This window comes from Mytilus galloprovincialis, chromosome 10, assembly GCF_965363235.1.
Source record: "Mytilus galloprovincialis chromosome 10, xbMytGall1.hap1.1, whole genome shotgun sequence".
In the NCBI taxonomy this organism is placed as follows: Eukaryota; Metazoa; Mollusca; class Bivalvia; order Mytilida; family Mytilidae; genus Mytilus; species Mytilus galloprovincialis.
In genome coordinates this window covers 52,907,445-52,926,366 of record NC_134847.1, presented here as the reverse complement: position 1 = coordinate 52,926,366, position 18,922 = coordinate 52,907,445, and positions in this window count along the sequence as shown.

The window sequence follows — 18,922 nt, the reverse complement described above, 5'->3', positions numbered from 1 at the left end:
TATGTATCTTATTATTACACTTTACTCAAACGAAAAATAGACATTATTCACACACATCTTTTTCCCTCAAAATATGGATGCTTAATTTAATATATCGGACTACACTATTAAAGAGGCATTAGCTAGAATACACAAAATATTAAAATATGACTAATTTGTTCAACCATAAATGAAAGTGAAACAGTGAAACAAAAATTCGCATTAAGCAGCCAGTGTAGTTCAATTGTGTCTAAATAAGAAGAAAAACATCGCTGATGAATTATTAATTGCAAGTAAATAATTTGACCTCATTGAATCCGTATTCATGTGACCTTCAATTTAACACCTTAGTTAGATATGTGTTACGTATGCATTAGGCGTGTTGAGCAATTAAGAGGGAAACAATGCCAAGATTGAAAATGAAACAAAGGTGATTCATTTTGTTAACTGATTCGATCCACAAAATATTCTCATACAGTTAACAACGATGATTAACTTATTTTTTCAACCTATGACATGAAATCAATTATATTATTTATGTTTATGTTTATATGTATTTGTATAATTCAGTCTGCCAAATTGTATTAGGGTTTGTCTGACCGAAAGAAAAATTTGTATTTTTCTACTAAATATTCAACCAAAATATCTTAAAATGCCTCTCTGTCCGAACGAGTTTTTGTCTGACATTGTGTCAGTCAGACGGAGTTTGGGATATACTGATAGTATATAGGGTTATGTGACCGTTGACAGTCTTCGGAGGTTATCTCAATATATAATAAGATGGCATCAAGACTAAAAATACACATGAGATACTAATATACATTATTGAGTCCATGCATTGTTAACTGTTTATTTCAGATTTTTTGTTATTTGGATATTTTTTAAGTACGTCATAAATGAAATATGAGAATATGAGTCGAAACAGTGAGCATGAATTTAACAGCCAATGCCTTTTGAAGACGGATTGCTTAATTACAGGAAAAGTCATTCGGACACAATTCGTATATAAACCCTAACGTGTCAGCATGTCCATTCAACAATTATATAATTTTTATAATAAATGGATAAGATCACAATTTGGAGCTTGAATGTTCAAAAATAGAATAAATAAATTATTCAATTATCATGCTTAAATGCCTAATGACGACATTTGATTGTGACGTTGTTAAATTGACCCCATTGCGGCGATTTACTAAATCTTACCAAAAAGAAAGAATTTCTTGAATCTATTACAAAAACTGGTTTTTCACTAACATCGCTTTAAAATGATTGTTTGTCAGATTATACATAAGCATTAACTACACTGACAAACCGAATCGGAATGTCAGTCGAGAACAAAGAATGGCAAATGGCCAAATTATATAAAGTCTGAAATATATGTTTTTACTAAAAAAAATATTTTTCTCTTTTGCAGTAAAAAAACAAATGATTTCGAAAATATTAATGATCAGTTTTATATTGATGCTGATAGCTGTGATAATATATGTGATTGGCTTTTCGACTTCACATTTTATTGATATTAAACAATCATCCTCCAAGAAATACTACATTGGATTATGGATTAGCTGTGAAACTTATCTTTCGATTAAAGATCTGTCAGCATGCCAGGATTCAGACGAGTTCTTCAATTTAGGAGATAGAGGTACTATACTGACAACTTAATTTAGTATGTTAGATGTATACTCGTACTTATAAAAACGCAACATCATTTTCAAAATGCTTGCACATGAATCGACTAATAATGTTTCCATATAATGGCAAGGACTCGATCATTAACGATGACATCAAAAGCAAACAGTTGATAAAACAAGGTAAATGCATTATAAAAGAGGGAAGAAAGATACCAGAGGGACAGTCAAACTCATAGATTGAAAAATAAACTGACAACGCCATGGCTAAAAATAAAATGACAAACAGACAAATAATAGTACAGAAGACAGAACATAGAAAACTTAAGACTAAGAATACAATAAGACTATAGATATAGTTAGTCGTAAAAATGTGTTTTACTGATTGGCAGAGGTTTTAATTCTTGAGGGAGTTTAACACACAGTTTTGACTGTTAAGCAAAAATGGAATGTAACTTCACTTCCTGTGTTTCTTGAAAATTGCGTGGGGGTCTCTATTCATCTTTGTTTGTCAAATTTCAAAAAACCTTCGGTCTAGACTTTTAATGAACGTGCATACAATATTTGACACCGAACATTAAGCAACCAACAATCAATCAATCAATCATGTTATAATAACGTTTGCTCATCATATTGCATTTATAATATTGTTTAAATTGGCATGTTTAAGAAATATAATTCTTAGTTTGATATCTTTAGAATGTAAATATTTTTCTCTCACAGTATGGTTTAAGGCTAGCAGAGCAACAAGTATCCTCGGGATTGTTTTTCTTTGTGCTGCGCTTATTTGTGCTAGTTTAAAACTGTTGGTTTTCAAGGGGAAGAAATATGTGCTCGACGCTGCAATTGGTATGACATTTGTGGCTGATAAGTTTCTCATACAATACATTTTGACGATAATCTGTTGTGTGAAGAAAAAATATTTTGATTAAAAAAGATAAAATTCTGAGCAAATTCTTTTACAGATCAATTATTGTACAACTAATGCATGTAACTTGGAAGTTTCACGGATGCCGTCATCGTAAGGTTGCCCGGTATTTAGTATCTGTCAGAATATTTTCTATATTTTGTATTCAGACAACAGCACTTTCTTTTTTCGGAATTTATTGCGATATCAACTTATTTTTCTTTCGATTAGCAACACGGCAGGTTCAACAAGCATAAAGGGCAAGATAACTTTCTCATATCGGTATCGGTTGCCCGTCATCGTGTGTTTACTTTTACAGAAATCTTCTTCTCTGAAACAACTGGGTAAATTTTAATTACAATTGGCAACAATCATGATTAGGAAATTTAGCCTTTCAACATAAGTGTCTGATAAAACTGCTTTTCAGCAAAGATTGTCGACATTGCTTAAATTGAACATAATAATGAAAAGAAAGCTTGCTGCTCCTTGTGACTCAAGGCTCTGTCTTGAAGACAGTTCATTGACCTATAACGGTTTACCTAAACAAATTGTGACTTGGATGGAAAGTTGACCCATTGACACTCATACAACATCTTCTGATAACTATTTGCTTATTATTTTAAAAACCGCTTCAAATAGAGAAAATCTGACAGGTGCAATAATATCCAGAATATTGAGCTCTACCTATTATTTACTTTTATCAGAACTGTCAGACGACGTCTTGTATGAGTGTTTGCCCTAAAATTAAAAAAATACCAAACACATCAAATAAATGGATAATAAATGTCATATTCCTGACTTCATGGACTTCGTAAACCTGGTTTCGTAGCTAGCTAAACCTCTCACCTGTAAAAAAAAAATACTTAAAATTCCATTTCATTGACAACAATGTATGAACAAAACATTTCTTACGGCCTAATCTATGTACAAAAACAAACAAGAATGTGTCCATAGTACACGGATGCTCCACTCGCACTATCATTTTCTATGTTAAGTGGACCATAAAATTGGGGTAAAAACTCTTATTTGGCAGATCATATCATAGGGAACATGTAAACTAAGTTTCAAGTTGATTGGACTTCAACTTCATCCAAAACTACCTTGACCAAACACTTTAACATGAAACTTGCACTATCATTTTCTATGTTCAGTGGACAATGAAATTGGGGTAAAAACTCTAATTTGGCATTAAAATTAGAAAGATCATATCATAGGGAACATATATACTATGATTGGACTTCAACTTCATCCAAAACTACCTTGACCAAAAACTTTAACCTGAAGTGGGACGAACGGACGAACGAACGGACGGACGAACAGACTGACGTACATACCAGAAAACATAATGCCCCTCTACTATCTATGTGGGGCATAAAAACAAATATGTAACACATAAACAAACGCCAACCACTGAATTACAGGCTCCTGACTTGGGACAGGCACATACATACAGAATGTGGCGGAGTTAAATATGTTATGTCCCTAATCAAAGGGCTAGGTCAAACGCTCAAATACATCAAAAGAGTCAAAAGTACAGGCGTAGAATCGTGCGTTTGACGTCACACAGGTAGATATAAACTAATGTTGTCGTTCAAAGTATGACGAGAAACATAAGTAAAGAGTCCCGTCAAATGGATTTCACAAAAACAGACTTAACAATAAAGTAATAAAACAAAATAAAATCATTTTGTCGTTCTAAGTATGACATACATGAGAGTACAGAGTCACGTCAAATGGATATAAAAAAACACAGATTAAACAGTAAAAGTACTATTGATAAAGACAAAAAAAAGAATACTACATCAAGTTGTTAGGATGATGATGTACGCAGATTCTATACTTCAAGACCACCATGTATTATTTGTGGAGTCTATACGGAATATTTATCAATTTGGTACCTTCCGATGAACCTGAAAAAAAATTAACACTTTAGATTTTCATAATTTTATACAACGGTGTAATAAAGCAAGTTTCGTAAATTTCAATTCTGTATAATTGGGATGTAGACACTTTCCCATCATAGAAAAACAACCTTTAGCCAAAGACATACAGCTAAAATTGTGGTCGGTGAATGATATAAAACAACGGTTTAAAAATGTTAGTGGTTTAAATATCAAATCACAATTTATTTGGCTTATGTCTTCTGAAGATATTTTAATACTCCAGAAACTAAAGAGAATTATTGGAAAATTTATCCTTATATAGGAAATTTTCCTTAAATGATATATAGATGTAGAAATTCCCAGTTACCCCCTTTGTCTTAACCTAATTATATTATTAAATACTGTGCTTGTTGTATTCTTCTGCTTGTCTTAATTAATATCTTTTTTTTATAACATTGTGTCTTAATCATATTGAATCACTTGTAATCATTTGTATGTAATTAATGTTGATTGTTCTGCTCCTTGTGGGCGCTTTGATTAGCAATAAAATATATTTGAATTTGAATTTGAATTTGTGCGATGTTTTTTAATAGAAAACCAAATAATCTGTCTATCGCACAATTCGAGCCCTTTTTCCTCCCTTCGACTGTTTTATGATTGGATGCACTGACGAATGCAAGCTTTTAGTCTTAGATATATGATGTACTCAAAGCGTTTGAAGGACGTCATGTTAGAATCTCATATATATACATACTGTCTTATTTGTTGTTGGGATGTCCGGTCTGTGTTTTTGAAAGTTGTTTTCTGCTTTGTATCGGAAGTGAGTTCAGCCCTTTTCTACTAGTTCTATAGCTTGTTCATATGTTATGCCGTTACAATGCTGTCCAATGTTAAGGAGAGTTTGGTATCCACAAACAAGTGGAACTTGGCTCATACTGATGTGCCTGTCTAAAGTCAGGAGTCTGTAATTCAGTGGTATGTTTTTTTTTTTTTTTTTTGTAAATCATTCTGTGGATTCATTAATATTCGTTGTATACCAATTCTCGTGGATTTCGTGGGAACAGTTGAACCACGAAATTAAATGTCCAACGAATGACAAATTTTCTTATGGCTTGTAAGTTTTCCTCAATCCACGAAAAATGGTACCCACGAAAATAAATGAATCCACAGTATTTATCTTGCGTTAAAAAATGTGTACATACACTAGGCCGTTAATTTCATCTTTTGAATTAATTCTACTTTTGTCATATCGTGACATTTTGTAAGCTGACTATGTGGTATGGGTGTTGCTCATTGTTAAAGGTCGAACAATTACCTATATTTGTTAACCTCTATGTTATTTGTTCTCTGGTAGAGATATATTTCTCACTTTCGGTCATATGATCATTTAACAGTTTTTTTGCCATAATATGAAATAGCGGATACTTATAACGCTTTGTGTCGTTGCTAATAAGTTCTCGTCGACTTACTTATCATGCGCGGTTGTGTGCTTTCAAAGCATGCTGGTAACATCTCTACCGAGCTGAACATACTGTCACCCATTGATGTTTTGTCATGAAGTGAATATGTCGTTGATGGATGATTTTGTGGGTTAAGAGCGTGACATATTTCGTTAGACATTATCTAGATTGCCAACATGTAATTCGTAAATTTTTTATAAATGTGATAGACAACTGACATACTTAACTTTATATTCTTTTCCATTTCAGTGGTATTTATTCTTATTGCTTCAATAGTTTTCACACATAATTCTGATGACCATTTTGGTGCATTCGGATTATATTTCGACTATGGCTATTCGTTTGATTTAACAATTGTTGGAATGTGGACAGCTGTAATTGCTGGTGTCTTCATGGTTGTTGATTATAATACTGGCTTACATATAGATGATTGACAAGTGGCAAATTATTAAATGCAATATGATCAGATTTATACTGCCAAACTATCATTTATTTGAAAGAAACTGTTATTAATAATATAAATGTAATAAGAAAAGAAAATGCGGACATAGAATTATTTTAAAGGCTGACTTTAAAAGACACTGTTTCGTCACATTAATATGTTGTTATTCCAGCATTGAAATAGAACGATGATTTTTTTTCCCTTTAAAAACAACAACAAACATAAGATGCATATTTAAAGCTTTTATAATCTATTGTCATAGCAGACTCTTAATGAGACTTCTTAATTATACACAATATAAAGCTTATAACTTGTACGATTCAGTCAGCAGATGACTTTTCCATTTGATTTATTTATCTATAAATCATGATGATTTTTTCCTGTTTAAATGACATTTCTACATATTCTATTTATAAATAACGAGTTCTCTAAAATTCATTATTATACAAATCTGACATATCTCCCAGAATAAATGGAAAATTAAACATCTTTCAAAAATCAATTATATGGAATGCATGTTATGTGCGATGCTGCACTGAGTTATATACAGCATGTACTAATATTTAAGAACACACATTGAATTATTCATCAATAAAAAAAACATTTTTGAGTATGATATCTTGACAATATTTGGATTATACATTCAGTGGTACTCGCAAATATAGTGGGTTTATTTTGAATTGTTGCTTAATATATAGTTGATGAGTAATTTGTTTTTAATGACTGTTAGTACTGCAACTGACATCGAAAAAGACGCTTAGTTAACGAGTTTAATGGTCCGGAATAACACACGGCTGCAAATTGTTTTAAATGATAGAATAATATCTATATTTTAATTTCCGTTGGGTCGTAAAAAGTTTCTATGGTCACATTTTTATATGTTATCCCTTTAATGGCGGTACCCCTCAATTTACGGTTTTGGGTAGTTACCTTAAAATCCAAAAATATAATTTTTGGTTAAATTTCCCGCTATTTTCGTAAATATTTTCTATGCACATATCATCAAGGATCATCGGAATGATGAAGACATAAATATTATACCATCTCCAAGTAAAACTTTCAAACTTAAAGTTGGCTGTTTTTTAGATAGAAATTTAACGCGTTTTTCTTTGATTCAAAAACAGTATTTGACATTTGAGAGGACACAACATATTATTGCGATACTGCATGCAAATTTTGTTGGGCAAATTCCAAACAATTTTGTCAAAAACTCAAAAATAAAAACATCATTTGTACCGTTTTTATTTACGGAAATTCCCTATCCGTCAATCAGCTCCACCATTTATTTTTTCATTCACAATCAATTTGATAGTTTCGATGGGATTATGTAGATTTTGTAGAAGTTAATTTATTTTTGAGTGATTTGAATATATATAGTAGTTCTTTCGTGTATTTTCTGTAAATAAGTTATATTTTTGTTAATAAAATTTTGACTTTATATAAAAGTTAACCAAATCCTTCGGATAAGATGTTTTTCCGGATAATGACTATAGTTGACATTGTGTGAAAATACATTGTATGTCAATGTTTAACCTCAGAGCAATTAATATGCATGCAAGTGGTCGGGGGAAAAGTACTATTGAAGTTTCGCAGAGATTTGGTGTGTGACAAGGTAATGCTAAAACCAACTTCTCTTGATATTCTGCTTTCCGTGGGCGAATCATCAGTGATGTTATGAGACTTGCACCATAAGGCAAAATCGGTGCGTCTTTAAATTAAATTGATTGATTTATTGTTGGTTGCTTAAAGTCCAGTGGCAAATATTTCATGCATGTTCAGGACGAGAACAAGCTAACAATAAAACAATAGGTAGGTTTTGTCATAATAGAGGCCATTCGGGATGATGATCGGGAAAATTTAGACTGCCACTTGAAAATGATGGGATATTGGATTGGGACAGAAATTTTCCATTGCAACATGCCACCTACGGACCCCTTAAAGAGTTGATGCAAAGGTTTTTAACGTGCAAAGAACGTGACACTCCCTTTACACGAGGCAGCGGATTTAACGTCTCCATTCTGATCGGACGTGACTGCGAACTTGATACAACCCGCACAGCCAAACGGACGCCCAACTTCGTTTTACTGCCGGTCGGGGGAAGACCAAGTGACCATATTTCGTTTCCCCAGTCACCCTTGGGGAACTTTAAATTAGAAACAACAGAAATACATATATGTGATCAAACTGATCGACATGTAACCTCACAACCTGACACTTTTATACGATCTCGCGCTCAGTTTCTTCCTTGTAGTTTGGATATGAAAACAGGGTTTTTGTGTAAAAGAAAAACCTTTTAAAAAACAGAAAACTACGCAAAACTGAGTCCTCTTAACGTGTTAACAGTCTTTTACGTTGTGCTTATTAATGTGAGTAATCATTTATCCATGCATAACCAAGTACTTATTGAAGTCAACACCTGTGCAATTAAGTAAAACAGTCACTGAAAAAATAGAATTTGAACTTGCTGTCAGTTCATTAATAACGATTGTTAGTGATGTGATTTGTTTTTCCATAAGAAAAAGCCTTTCTCATGTAGAACATCCTCTATATATACCGATCAATTTTACCCAAGATTGTCTCTGATGTTTACCAAACTGCCAAACTCAAAAACTAACTAGATATTGTGACACCTTACAATTCAGACACAGTGGGGCCAAGGGATATGAATTATAGAGTTTAGCTCTGAACTCAATTTAGGGGATGCCATATCTGCTGCAGGAAAATTGAAGTCTATATTAAGATTTTCAGAATTACACCAAGGTGTGTCAGAAAATATCAAGGATACATTAAAAGAAGAACAATTACTTCATCCTGCCACCAGTGGTCTTATGAGCTATGTCCTCGTTTTGGTATTTCTAGTGAAATGATGCCCGCATAGCTTATTAATAGATATAGGAAGATGTGGTATGAGTGCCAATGATACAACACACCATCCAAGTCACAATTTATAAAAGTAAACTATTATTGGTCACGGTCCGGTCTTCAAAACAGAGCCTAGGCTCAAAAGTTCATTTGATAGTTAATCGATGAAAAATAAGACAAAGGTGCTTCTGAACCGTATATTGTCCCTAAAGATAACAAAAATTCGTAAATGTATGGCTATTACAAAATCAATCGTTTCTGTAGCAACATTCGCCCTTTACATTTGGGACTGGCAGCGCAGATACATCATGCATATGCATATGGGAATATGGGTCACGAACATTGATCGAAACTTTGTACTCACATGTCTTTTGTGTTTCCTATGCAAAGGGAAGACTATATCTGACGAGTTTGACCAAATCATGACGATATTTACGCTCCAGATAGCATTTGTACTAAAAAAAACTGTGTTTGCTTTGAACAAACTCTGTCCTGCGCCGAACTTGTTCTTATAAAAAAGGGAAGTGTCTTGTAATGCTAATACGCGTACTGAATCCGCATATGATGACTAAGAGATTGATTCATGTCCCTATTTTATGACTACTTGAGCTATTGTGTGTCACTTTTAAAAGTTATATAAGGATCATGACTGAATTTGAATTACAACATTAGAAAATTGGCATTGCATTGTATAATTTTTCATCCTTCCCTTAAAATATCAATGAGTTAACTTTTTTACCAGGATTATCCTACTAAAAAAATGTTCATGCACCAAAATGCCTTTTTAACACTCAATTTTTTTTTAAACCTCGCATTCGCCTCGGGTGACTATAGTATATTTTGTGTTATTACTGCTCTGTCCAGACTTTGCAAATACATAATATGTATTTATCTATAACTAGATACTAATTTTCACAAAATACACAACCTTTAAGATGCAAAATTAAAAACACTGTTTCAGCGCTTGAATTTTGCTTTTTTCAAAGATAGAAAAAATATTGAAATAATTTGATAAACTGGTGTTTTATACTTTAGAAAATAATTCTGTAATATACTATAGTGAAATACTATACACAATATGAAAGTTTATGGATGTGAAAAGGTCAAGGACACTTCTTCTTTTGCTATGTCTTAAATGGAAAAAAATCAGAAGGTTCCAAATCAACGCCATTTTGTAATGGCAGCTCTTCATATAATTAGTCAAATTTGTCGTTTTAACATCGTTTATAGCATATGCTTATGATTGATTCGTTTTTGTAGCATTCTATTGAATAATATCAGAATATTTCTCCTTTTTGTTCTTGTGTTTGAAATATTGGTAATTTTAGGTCTGACCTTTGACCTCAATTTCACAAAATTGTGACCACTCTGGATTTTTACGACCCAACTTTTCTTATTGTACACGTTGTCCTTCTTCCATCGATATATAATTTAGGTGTGTGTTCTTCCGGACCATTAAAGTTTTAAAAAATGAACTCTGGTTGCAGTACTATGTATTTATACAAAAAAAAGCGTTATCATTGCCACTGAGACAACTCTCAGTCATAGACCATATAAGATAACTGACAGAAATATTAACAACTATAGCTCATTATACGGCCTTCAACAATGAGCAAAAACCTAATCGCATAGCCAGCTACAAAATAACCATAAATGACAAAATAATACAATTCATACAAGTAATCTGCCTGTTTGATGTAAATGTATAAAACAATGAACGAAAACAAATATGATATAAAACAAACGAAAACCAGAAAAAATATAGGCTTTTGATTTCGGACAGGCACATACAGGAAAAGACGGGGTGAAACTACTTTGTAGGTGCCAACCCTTCCCTCTAACATGTGGCAGTAATATTACAGTACAACATAAGAACAAAGTCCGCTCTATACGTGTTATTAAAACAAATGTTACATTTACAGTAACGTTGCGCACGGTAATGGAACCATACAGTACAACATAAGAACAAAATCCGCTCTATACGTGTTTTTAAAACAAATGTTACATTTACAGCGACGTTGCGCACGGTTATGGAACCCATTTACTTGAAAAAAAATTCATTGTTTTGAAAATATCGTTAAAAGTGAAGGTATCATTTACATTCTTTTTGTAGATATGTTTGATGTTGCCTCATTAAATATTTTCAATTTTCCAACTTGCAGTGAGCATTTATAAATGGAAACGTCGATATTGCAATTTCCATAGAGTTGACAATACATATATATATGTGTTGGATTAAACATTTTATTCTGACTGCTTTCTTTTCTAGGACTTACTTAAGATTTACTATACATTAAAATTCACAATTTGCATGCAGGAAATACCTCCTTGGATATATTTCTTGTATACGTGAAAAGATTTCAAAGTAGATTCTTAGCACAAACTATTAGCTGCTACAATTACAATCAGAACAGTTTTTTTTTTTATATCGGCGTAATTCTTTAAACTTAATGAATTTAGTTTTTTCACCGTTTAAACAAAATGGCTACATAATCTATTGACAAATAATTATATTCCGGAAGGATTAGCATTATTCAATCAATAGTAGTTTTGACCAAAAATAAAATACTTTTTCTTAAACATATATCAGTAAAATTCATATACATACATGTATGACTAAAGCGTCATTAAAATGATTGTTTGTCTGACTGTAGATAAACATTTTTTTTTTAATGTTTGTAAAAGTGGCGATTTTATTGGCAAATTCGTCATTTCACCGAGTGTACCATCTTCGGGTTCACTGACCATAAGTATAATTAAAGTTCAAGATGATTATATCTATTAAATAAAATTACGGAAGGCATATATAAGTCGTATAATTATAACAAGGAAAAAAAAAGCTTACCCAAAAACTTTTTAAATTTCTTTTTTCTATCTATTTATTTTACATGAACATTATTTTTTCCTGTATAATTCTCCATAATTATCAAATTTAAACCCTTAATATGAATAAATATGAACATTTTTGCATTCTGACTATACTAAGAAAGATATAACAAAAAACAATAGTATAGGTCGACATTTTTGTGCTACTTTAAATCGCCGCAAAGACATTGGGCCGTGTCAATAAAAGTATCCTAGAATATGTCCTAAGATATGTCATAAGATGTTTTTAAGGATGTACTCATGACCTGTCTGTAAACCAAAGCTATCTTAGGTCAGACCTTACTACAATTTTCCTACACAATACTAACACATTTATTTAATCATTCAACACAAATTCGTAGGGAATGACATATATTTATTGTTTTTCAGTATTTATGTATAAGGAGAGAGAATGCATCTTTTATGAAAAGAAAATTTAACGCAAAATATAATTTGTATAGATACGCTATTATGTTTGATGAAAAAATATAAATTTTAATGATTTCTTTTCACATTTCGGGCAAAAGTCAAGAAAATTAAATCTATTTTTTTAGGACACGCTTGTTGCATAGATTTTCGTTACCCATTTCGGGGAAAATGCCGAAATAAAATCAACAAGCAAAAATTATAATGGAATTTCATACGACAACAAAACTACACGTTGCTCTGTGTAAATACAGCTGTTTAATAAACCACGTCTTTTTATATATAATATTCATAGATGTTTAGTTTTGTTTATTAACTGGTTCCCAGAAAGGATGCACACTCAAAATATAAATTACTTAAATTTACTTAAAACAAGTATTAAATTTACTCAAGCTTAATAAAAATATACGTAAAAATGTTGTAAAAAATGTTTAAGTAAAACAATTCTTTTAACAAAAGTAAGTAATTCTTTTAATACACATTTTAAAAAAGTATTTGTATTAATAAAAGAAAGTTATTCTTTTAATACACATTAAGTATTTGTATTAATAAAAGTAAGTAATTCTTTTAATATTTATTGAGTATTTCTTTACTTAATGCAAGTAATTTCTGGAAATACTATTACTTGAAACAGTAAATTCATTTGTAGGTTTTGAGTTATTCTTTTACATATAAATTATATATATTTATAATATATGTACAGATTAAAATAAAAATTCTACATTGTTTTATTATAAATGCATTAAATTCGAAAAAGTAGCATACCTTTGTAAAGAATTCTAATATACTATATCCTTTGTTACAATCCCTTTCTCTTTTTGTTTGTTGTAAGTTAACATGGGCTACCTCTCCATCAACTCTTTGTGTTACATTTTCATTTAATTGAATTAGTACACAAACAGTAGCCAGAAACATGATTACCCACAAAGTGTCCTTTTTGTAAGGTTCTCGTTTCCTTTCATGCATTTAACTCGTGTAAGTATTTTAACAAACTTAGAAAACGTTTGTTCCAAATAAAATCTGAATGAGTTCCAGCCAATTCTCAAAAATAGCTTACCAAAGTCAAATGCAACCTTAATTCTGATTGGCCGAATACTCTTTCAGTCTCAAATCAAAAACTACTTATTAAAAATACAGGAATATTATACGATGTAGTACATTTATAATAAATAGTTAATTATTTATTTTAGTAAAACTAAGTCATGTTTACATTATAAAAATTATATTCAAAATAAAAAATGATAATTTGAAGATCTTTTGTTATGAAAATGAGTTTAAGTAATGACTAGTAATTCTGATACTAGGTAATTCTATTCATTTTTTTAAGCATTTCAAAGAATTATCTAAAACAGGCTATTTTTAATCAATATTGAATTATTTTGAATTATGTAATTTGCAAACTTTCGCTTGCGCTTGAAATTCCATATTTATTCTGCATTATAATTTTTTAAGCATTGCATAACACTTTTCATACAATGTATTTTGTATAGATAGTCTTGTGCGCGGCACAGTACATTCTATTGAAAATGTTTTAATTACTTTGTAATAGAAAGTGTTGTGCCACACTTAACATTAAAATACAGAATAAACATGGAATTTATTAAAAAAAAATCAAGCACAAGAAATTATGCAAATTCAATAATTAAAAATATTTCTTAGTTAAAATAATCTCCTGTTTAGAAAAAAATGTTATCTAAACATGCAATTTTCAAACTGAAACCAACATATTATTGAAATTGTTAAATTATGGAGTCGAATTTGATAGAAAGCATTTATCATTATATATAATAAGCCTTGTGCAAGAAAACAACATGATGTAGTGCCTTAACCCACTTAGTAATTACAAGTTTTATATCCATGTTATCAAAAGTAATTCCAGTAACTTTCATACAGCATTTAAGTATAAATTTTAAAAAAAATTGTATTTCTTTAATATATAACTTAATCTTAGTTATGTCCTTCAACAAAAACGGTAAGTTCTTACTTAAATAAGGACTAATATATAAGTAACTCATTTACTCAAGTGAGTAAAATCATTATTAATATTTGTTTTAATTTAGGTAGTTTTTTAATACACACACATTTTCAGTAAAACAATTACTTGTTTCAAGTAACTATTGTCATATCTAGTAAAATGTAAGTAATTGCTGGTAATAGTGAGTAATTGGTAAGTAATTCCTAGTAATGAGTAATAAAAAAGAATACTTAATTCAAGTAAAATATAATTACTTAGTAATATTTTTTTGGTGATTTGATTCATCTCGTAGAGACTTACTTTCGGAATTTTACCAGTAAATATGAATATGCATAGAGGTCAAATTGAAACCTGTGGCAGACCTAAAGTCAAGCTAGGGTTATTGCAGAATTTTCGTGCAAGTTTACACTCTTAGAAGTTTGGGGCATATAAACGTTTATAATATGCTTCACAGCCCTATATTTTGACCTTATAAAAAATAGCAGTGCATATGTAGTTTCTTTCTTAGGCTGGTACGATGCATATATACATGAAAACAACTACCATACGGTCTCAATCCATCTGAATATCGTGCTTTTCCTTTGATTGTTTCCGTATGATATAAAAACAAGATGTGGTATGATTGCCAATGAGACAACTGTCCACAAAAGACCAAAATGACATTATATATCCAATGGGAACATCGTTATACTATTTTAAGCCCTTATTTGCCTATCTAATTTTTTTTCATAAAAATGAAGACATTGTCAACACTCTCGTAAGTACAAAATGACTATTTGTCTTTTTATTCTTTTGAATTCCCCCTTTTAAACGAAAGGACCATTTTAACTTAATCTTATACATACGTTTCTAATATCTGGCGTTTGATTTTGTCAGTTTTATTAACTTCCCCTTGTTCAATTACCCCAAATAAAGGCAACAGTACTATAATGTTGTTCAATAATCGTATTTAGATTAAGCAAAACAATATCCGGGTTACAAATCAAAATCGAGGGAAACGCATATCAACTATAAGAGGAAAGAACAGAAACGAAACACTTAACAGACTAAACAAACAACCTCCAACATATATAGAATCGAAGTATTTGATATCAGCTGCCATATTCATGACTTGATCAGGAGATTTTAAGAAAAAATGTTCGATTAAACCTATTGCTAGTAAAACCTCCCGCCTGTAAGGCAATGTTGAAAATACCACTAAAAATTACGACAGTACGTAACAGGAATAGTGTACAAATAAACGAAAGAACACTGAGGATAGAGAAATACGTAGATAAATAATATAATAGTACATCACAACATCTAATGCACAGAATAACAACGGACAAATTTCACTCAGAGTACTCCACGATAGTATTGTTAAGTGAGCATCACATGAAATTGTTAACGTCAAAAAAATAGACGTCACAGGTACCTTTCCAAAAAAAAATCCAAATGGGACAAGTTTGTTATGGTGTTATTTGTTTTGTATATTCCTACCATTACAAAAATATTGATATAGAATATTGTTAGTAATTATGGTGTAATTATTTTTATCTTACCTCCTATACATTTCCAGGAATATGATTGGTTAAAAGCGTCCGCGTGCAAACCGTGTATATTTGATATTAGGTTAGTAGGGAGGCGGGGCTTATCTCATACACGGTTAGTAGTGGAGTTACGTCCCTTTATATTCCTTTTTAGGTAAGAAGGGGGCGGGGCTTATTTCATACACGGTTAGTAAAGGTGTTATGTCCCTTTATAAAAAACAAAACAGTACTGAGAAAAAATCTTAAAAGTTCCAACAGACGAAGAAATTGATGATTAAGATTGAAAAAAATTCATAAAACACATTTAAACCTTACAAGTCGTTATTGTTGGCATCTGTTTTTGTAGGATCAATGGAAGTATTTTCTTAGTAGACTTTCTCATTTTTAGAATCACTAGTCTTAATTTCACACGTTAAGATAGTCGGTAAGATAAATTCGTTACATAGTGTGCTAGTGACGTAATACGGTAAATATGGGGTCAGTAAATTCCATATGGGGATTCGAGCTTCGCTCTCACCCCATATGGAATTTACTGACCCCATATATACCGTATTAGGTCACTAGCACACTATGTAACTAATAGTATTTATTCTAAATATCAATTATTTTTGTAATACTGAATTTTGTTAGAGTGATTAGATTTTAGATTGTAATGCAGTTACGTTAAAATGTATATCAACTAACTCAAATATTTTTTTATATCTAGATAAGACAAATCTACGAGGGTCCAACACAAGATCTTCATAAGTCACAAATCAAAATTCTTACGAGATTAACATATACTTATTAGAATTATTGCCCTTTTGATAATTGTCAACAGAGAAAAATAAATCTTTGAAGATGTTGACTAAATGCTTTTTTTCATAGTCAATAAAAGCTAATCTTCACTGCCAAAATATTTTTAAGAGGGGCAAAAGATACCAGAGGGACATCCATCTCATATGCGGAAACTTAACTGACAACGTCATGGGTAAACGAAAAAGACCAATAGACGAACATTAGTAAATAAAACACAACATATACAACTATAGATTGAGCAAAACGAACCCCACCAAAAACTGGATGTGTTCTCAGAATTTTAAAAACATACATTTTAAATTCCAAATTTTCAAATTCACTTTCTATAAGTTGACATTCAATTCTTTTTTTTTTTAATTTAGGAAATATGAAAACAATTGATTAAACACAATATAATTATATAATTACACAATTATATGTAATTTGCCTATACTCGCGCTATAGTTCCTTATTTAAAAAGACACGGTCAACATTCGCTCTATAATTTTCCTACTCTTAAAATGTATTCCTAAAATGCAGTTTTTTGAAAATTAATGATAAGACACACAGCCAGATTGATTCTAAATTTTGTAATATTATAAAGGCTATATTTCATGATATCACAATGACAATCATTAAAAGTCTAAATACAAGAACTGAGAGTAATATATACCTATTTTTTTCTTAATTACAATGGGTCAATTTACTGGTCCTTAAATTAATATCGGAAATTAGTTTGAAATTGTAATAATTTAAATAATATTAACTTACAGAGATTTAAATCACTTCGAGTATGGTATTCAAATGTGTAATATAAATTAAAAAAACAAACGATTTTGATATTCTTTACTCACTCATCGTATTTCAATTTATTATCTCAAGGATTGTAATAAACTCGCATCAGAGGAAAAGGTTTACAATAATTCAATTACACAGGCGTGTCTGAATTTTAATAAAAGTTAAACTTAGGAAATATAGTAGGTTGTACAAACTTCAAATAACTTCAGATGGAAAGCTCTTTCTAATGTTAACAGATAGTTTTCGTCAACCATTTCTCTATAAGGTTCTGCCCTTAAAACAGTTGAAATGGTACTGCTTTCAATGCATTTGTCGGTAAGTTGATATGTGTGCTATTTCTGAGGTCATAGTCATTAACAAAAACCGTGCATAGTACATTTTCACAAATAAAAAAAATTACACAAATAAAAAAAAAATCCTTTATCTTATTTAGTAATTACTCCAGTCAATTTCTTAAAATGTGTTCTTGTTATAAGCAATTGCTCCTAATTTCAGATATTACACAAACATGATGCTAGAAATAGCAGCCATATTGGGTTTTATTGAACCCACTCCTATTAGGTTATCAAAATATATAACCTATGTAAACAGTCTGATATGATCTAGAGAGAAGCTATATGGCCTCTTAATTTGCAAAAAGTACAATTCTTCAATACTTTCAAACGCATATTAGATTAACTGATAAATTTATATAGCTTGATATTATCTGGACACCTTATTCAGTAAAATTTTTAGACATATTTTATATTTTCAAAATTGGAATACACAGCCATTGTGCACGGACATGTTTTAACATTAGACATACAAAAAAAATACATATCCGATTTTTTAAAAGACATGTTTTTGCAAATCATATTTTATGGCAAAGCTCTTTGTCATACTGAAATATGTATGACATTGATCATAAAATGCTGCTAATTTGCAGTTCTGATTGAAATGAAAGAAATGTTTAGTTCATATGCAAATGCGTACAACACAATATGAACATTTTAAAACAGATATTAAACATACTACGTTGTATGGTAAATGTTTAATTCATTATAGTATAGTGTTTCATGCGACCTTCAGGGCCTGATCATAAATTACCATCTACTTCATATCATTACATAAACACCGAGTAAATTGATAGTTCAAATGAATTATTGATAATGTTTTAAACAATCATTAATATAATTAATCGGTTGAAAGAGGGAGAAGACATCAAACTTTGAGGAAATAATCATTTCGTCGCTGGGCTTCTAAAATGTTGTAAATTGCAAATTTTTCAAGAAAAAAATATCTCAAAAACAGGCTTTGAAAATTTTGGCAAAATGCATGCTTTCAAAATGTCGTATGTGAACTTGAACATTTTTGTAAATAGCAGTGAAATAAAAACTTTGACATTTCTGGAT